The following is a 6,501-nucleotide window of genomic DNA, read 5'->3' as shown; positions in this document are numbered from 1 at the left end:
ATTCTCATTATGGAGTCATTTGATGATTAAGACCAGTTGGCATAGGAAAAAATTGTGATTTAGAAATTATGTGATACTTTTGAATTGGTCTTAAGATACATTGTTCATTGATCACTTTTTAAGATTATGAATGGATTCTATTACTTTTTATGTGACCAGATTACATTAATACTAACATAATTATGATATCAAATTTTTATAAATCAGATTTAATTCTGAATTCAGTTATTAGTTTTGATACTGCTGAAATATTTTAAGCTTCAGCCTCTTTTTTAACATATTAAAAAATGCTCTTTGAATCACTGACTCAAAATGAAAGGCAATAAACATATAATAATTAGGTTATAATTGTTTTAAAAGTATATTCTTTTCCTTTGTTTTAGGAACAAGCACAATATAAAAAACAATTAGAGAAGTTAAACAAGGATAATATGGCTTCACTAAATAAGAAGGAACTCACATATAAAGATGTGGAATGTAAATTCTACAAAATGAAAACTGCTTATGAAGAGGTTACAACTGAGTTAGAAGAATATAAGGAAGTATTTGCAGCAGCACTGAAAGCTAACAATTCCATGTCAAAAGAATTAATGAAGTAAGTCAACACATACACTCATAGAAAATGAATTAAGCTCATTAATTTGTTTCAAAAGCATAATTTTTAGTGAGATGGCTTCAGGATATTAGTAGGAAGGGAATGCTAATTTGAGAATGTAATTTTGAAAAATAATGTTAGTAGAGGTGGAGACAAGATGGCCGAACAGGAACAGCTCCAGGCTACAGCTCCCAGCGTGAGCGAGGCAGAAGACGGGTGATTTCTGCATTTCCATCTGAGGTACCGGGTTCATCTCACTAAGGAATGCCAAACGGTGGGTGCAGGACAGTCGGTGCAGCCCACCTTGCACGAGCCGAAGCAGGGTGAGGCATTGCCTCACTCGGGAAGTGCAAGTGGTCAGGGAGTTCCCTTTCCTAGTCAAAGAAAGGGGTAACAGACAGCACCTGGAAAATCGGGTCACTCCCACCCTAATACGGCGCTTTTCCAACAGGCTTGGAAAACAGCACGCCAGGAGATTGTGTCCCGCACCTGGCTCCGAGGGTCCTATGCCCACGGAGTCTCACTGATTGCTAGCACAGCAGTCTGAGATCACACTGCAAGGTGGCAGCAAGGCTGGGGGAGGGGCCAGGTAAACAAAGCAGCCAGGAAGCTCGAACTGGGTGGAACCCACCACAGCTCAAGGAGGCCTGCCTGCCTCTGTAGGCTCCACCTCTGGGGGCAGGGCACAGACAAACAAAAAGACAGCAGGAACCTCTGCAGTCTTAAATGTCCCTGTCTGACAGCATTGAAGAGAGTAGTGGTTCTCCCAGCACGCAGCTGGAGATCTGAGAATGGGCAGACTGCCTCCTAATGTGGGTCCCTGACCCCCCGAGCAGCATAACTGGGAGGCACCCCCCAGTAGGGACAGACTGACACCTCACTCGGCCAGGTACTCCTCTGAGACAAAACTTCCAGAGGAACAATCAGACAGCTGAATTTGCAGTCCACGAAAATCTGCTGTTCTGCAGCCACCGCTGCTGACACCCAGCAAAACAGGGTCTGGAGTGGACCTCTAGCAAACTCCAACAGACCTGCAGCTGAGGGTCCTGTCTGGTAGAAGGAAAACTAACAAACAGAAAGGACACCCACACCACAAACCCATCTGTCCATCACCACCATCAAAGACCAAAAGTAGATAAAACTACAAACATGGGGAAAAAACAGAGCAGAAAAACTGGAAATTCTAAAAAGCAGAGCACCTCTCCTCCTCCAAAGGAATGCAGTTCCTTACCAGCAATGGAACAAAGCTTGATGGAGAATGACTTTGACAAGTTGAGAGAAGAAGGCTTCAGACAATCAAGCTACTCCAAGCTACGGGAGGAAATTCAAACCAATGGCAAAGAAGTTAAAAACTTTGAAAAAAAAAATAGATGAATGTTTAACTAGACAACCAATGCAGAGAAGGGCTTAAAGGAGCTGATGGAGCTGAAAGCCAAGTTTTGAGAACTACGCAAAGATTGCAGAAGCCTCAATAGCCGATGCGATCAACTGGAAGAGAGGGTATCAGCAATGGAAGATGAATTGAATGAAATGAAGCAAGAAGAGAAGTTAGAGAAAAAGGAATAAAAAGAAACGAACAAAGCCTCCAAGAAATATGGGACTATGTGAAAAGACCAAACCTACGTCTGATTGGTGTACCTGAAAGTGACAGGGAGAATGGAACCAAGTTGGAAAACACTCTGCAAGATATTATCCAGGAGAACTTCCCCAATCTAGCAAGGCAGGCCAACATTCAGATTCAGGAAATACAGAGAACGCCACAAAGATACTCCTCGAGAAGAGCAACTCCAAGACACATAATTGTCAGATTCACCAAAGTTGAAGGAAAAAATGTTAAGGGCAGCCAGCGAGAAAGGTCAGGTTACCCACAAAGGGAAGCCCATCAGACTAACAGCGGATCTCTCGGCAGAAACTCTACAAGCCAGAAGAGAGTGGGGGCCCATATTCAACATTCTTAAAGAAAAGAATTTTCAACCCAGAATCTCATATCCAGCCAAACTAAGCTTCATAAGTGAAGGAGAAATAAAATACTTTACAGACAAGCAAATGCTGAGTGATTTTGTCACCATCAGGCCTGCCCTAAAAGAGCTCCTGAAGGAAGCACTAAACATGGAAGGGAACAACCGGTACCAGCCACTGCAAAAACATGCCAAATTGTAAAGACCATCCAGGCTAGAAAGAAACTGTATCAACTAACGAGCAAAATAACCAGCTGACATCGTAATGACAGGATCAAATCCACACATAATGATGTTAACCTTAAATGTAAATGGGCTAAATGCTCCAATTGAAAGGCACAGACTGCAAGTTGGATAAGGAGTCAAGACCCATCAGTGTTCTGTATTCAGGAAACCCATCTCATGTGCAGAGACACACATAGACTCAAAATAAAGGGATGGAGAAGATCTATCAAGCAAATGGAAAACAAAAAAAGGCAGGGGTTGCAATCCTAGTCTCTGATAAAATAGACTTTAAACCAGCAAAGATCAAAAGAGACAAAGAAAGTCATTACGTAACAGTAAAGGGATCAATTCAACAAGAAGAGCTAACTATCATAAATATATATGCACCCAACATAGGAGCACCCAGATTCATAAAGCAAGTCCTGAGTGACCTACAAAGGGACTTAAACTCCCACACAATAATAATGGGAGATTTTAACACCCCACTGTCAACATTAGACAGAACAACGAGACAGAAAGTTAACAAGGATACCCAGGAATAGAACTCAGCTCTGCACCAAGCGGACCTAATAGACATCTACAGAACTCTCCACCCCTAATCAACAGAATAAACATTTTTTTCAGCACCACACCACACCTATTCCAAAATTGACCACATAGTTGGAAGTAAAGCACTCCTCAGCAAATGTAAAAGAACAGAAATTATAACAAACTGTCTCTCCGACCACAGTGCAATCAAACTAGAACTCAGGATCAAGAAACTCACTAAAAACCACTCAACTACATGGAAACTGAACAACCTGCTCCTGAATGACTACTGGGTACATAACGAAATGAAGGCAGAAATAAAGATGTTCTTTGAAACCAACAAGAACAAAGACACAACATACCAGAATCTCTGGGACACATTCAAAGCAGTGTATAGAGGGAAATTTATAGCACTAACTGCCCACAAGGGAAAGCAGGAAAGATCCAAAATTGACACCCTAACATCACAATTAAAAGAACTAGAAAAGCAAGAGGAAACATATTCAAAAGCTAGCAGAAGGCTAGAAATAACTAAAATCAGAGCAGAACTGAAGGAAATAGAGACACAAAAAGCCCTTCAAAAAATTAATTAATCCAGGAGCTGGTTTTTTGAAAAGATCAACAAAATTCTTGGACCACTAGCAAGACTAATAAAGAAGAAAAGAGAGAAGAATCAAATAGATGCAATATAAAATGATAAAGGGGTTACCACCACCAATCCCACAGAAATACAATCTACCATCAGAGAATACTACAAACACCTCCACGCAAATAAACTGGAAAATCTAGAAGAAATGGATAAATTCCTTGACAAATACACCCTCCGAAGACTAAACCAGGAAGAAGTTGAATCTCTGAATAGAACAATAACAGGTTCTGAAATTGTGGCAATAATCAATAGCTTACCAACCAAAAAGAGTCCAGGACCTGATGGATTCACAGCTGAATTCTACCAGAGGTACAAGGAGGAACTGGTACCATTCCTTCTGAAACTATTCCAATCGATAGAAAAAGAGGGAATCCTCCCTACCACATTTTATGAGGCCAGCATCATCCTGATACCAAAGCCCAGCAGAGACACAACCAAAAAAGAGAATTTCAGACCAATATCCTTGATGAACATTGATGCAAAAATCCTCAATAAAATACTGGCAAACGGAATCCAGCAGCACATCAAAAAGCTTATCCACCATGATCAAGTGGGCTTCATCCCTGGGATGCAAGGCTGGTTCAACATACGCAAATCAATAAATGTAATCCAGCATATAAACAGAACCAAAGACAAAAACCACATGATTATCTCAATAGATGCAGGAAAGGCCTTTGACAAAATTCAACAACCCTTCATGCTAAAAACTCTCAATAAATTAGGTATTGATGGGACATATCTCAAAATCATAAGAGCTATCTATGAGAACCCCATAACCAATATCATACTGAATGGGCAAAAACTGGAAGCATTCCCTTTGAAAACTAGCACAAGACAGGGATGCCCTCTCTCACCACTCCTATTCAACATAGTGTTGGAAGTTCTGGTCAGGGCAATCAGACAGGAGAAGGAAATAAAGGGTATTCAATTAGGAAAAGAGGAAGTCAAGTTGTCCCTGTTTGCAGATGATATGATTATATATGTAGAAAACCCCATTGTCTCAGCCCAAAATCTCCTTAAGCTGATAAGCAACTTCAGCAAAGTCTCAGGATACAAAATCAATGTACAAAAATCACAAAAATTCTTGTACACCAATCACAGGCAGAGAGCCAAATCATGAGTGAACTCTCATTCACAATTGCTTCAAAGAGAATAAAATACCTAGGAATCCAACTTACAAGGGATGTGAAGGACCCCTTCAAGGAGAACTACAAACCACTGCTCAGTGAAATAAAAGAGGATACAAACAAATGGAAGAACATTCCATATTCATGGGTTGGAAGAATCAATATCGTGAAAATGGCCATACTGCCCAAGGTAATTTATAGATTCAATGCCATCCCCATCAAGCTACCAATGACTTTCTTCAGAGAATTGGAAAAAACTACTTTAAAGTTCATATGGAACCAATAAAGAGCCAGCATCGCCAAGTCAATCGTAAGCCAAAAGAACAAAGCTGGAGGCATCACGCTACCTGACTTCAAACTATACTACGAGGCTACAGTAACCAAAACAGCATGGTACTGATACTACAACAGAGACATAGATCAATGGAAGAGAACTGAACCCTCAGAATTAATGCCACATATCTACAACTATCTGATCTTTGACAAACCTGACAAAAACAAGCAATGGGAAAAGGATTCCCTATTTAATAAATGTTGCTAGGAAACCTGGGTAGCCATATGTAGAAGGCTGAAACTGGATCCCTTCCTTACCCCTTATACAAAAATTAATTCAAGATGGATTAAAGACTTAAATGTTTGACCTAAAACCATAAAAACCCTAGAAGAAAACCTAGGCAATACCATTCAGGACATAGGCATGGGCAAGGACTTCATGTCTAAAACAACAAAAGCAATGGCAACAAAAGCCAAAATTGACAAGTGGGATCTACTTAAACTAAAGAGCTTCTGCACAGCAAAAGAAACTACCATCAGAGTGAACAGGCAACCTACAAAATGGGAGAAAATTTTCGCAACCTACTCATCTGACAAAGGGCTAATATCCAGAATCTACAATGAACTCAAACAAATTTACAAGAAAAAAACAAACAACCCCATCAAAAAGTGGGCAAAGGACATGAACAGACACTTCTCAAAAGAAGACATTTATGCAGCCAAAAAACACATGAAAAAATGCTCATCATCACTGGCCATCAGAGAAATGCAAATCAAAACCACGGTGAGATACCATCTCACACCAGTTAGAATGGCCATCATCAAAAAGTCAGGAAACAACAGGTGCTGGAGAGGATGTGGAGAAATAGGGACACTTCTACACTGTTGGTGGGACTGTAAACTAGTTCAACCATTCAACCATTGTGGAAGTCAGTGTGGCGATTCCTCAGGGATCTCGAACTAGAAATACCATTTGACCCAGCCATCCCATTTCTTGGTATATTCCCAAAGGACTATAAATCATGCTGCTATAAAGACACATGCACACGTATGTTTATTGTGGCACTATTCACAATAGCAAAGACTTGGAACCAACCCAAATGTCCAACAACGATAGACTGTATTAAGAAAATGTGGCACATATAC

The sequence above is a fragment of the Hylobates moloch genome, unplaced genomic scaffold (genome assembly GCF_009828535.3).
Source record: "Hylobates moloch isolate HMO894 unplaced genomic scaffold, HMol_V3 SCAFFOLD_5, whole genome shotgun sequence".
NCBI lineage: Eukaryota > Metazoa > Chordata > Mammalia > Primates > Hylobatidae > Hylobates > Hylobates moloch.
Note: the sequence above shows the minus strand (reverse complement) of the source record.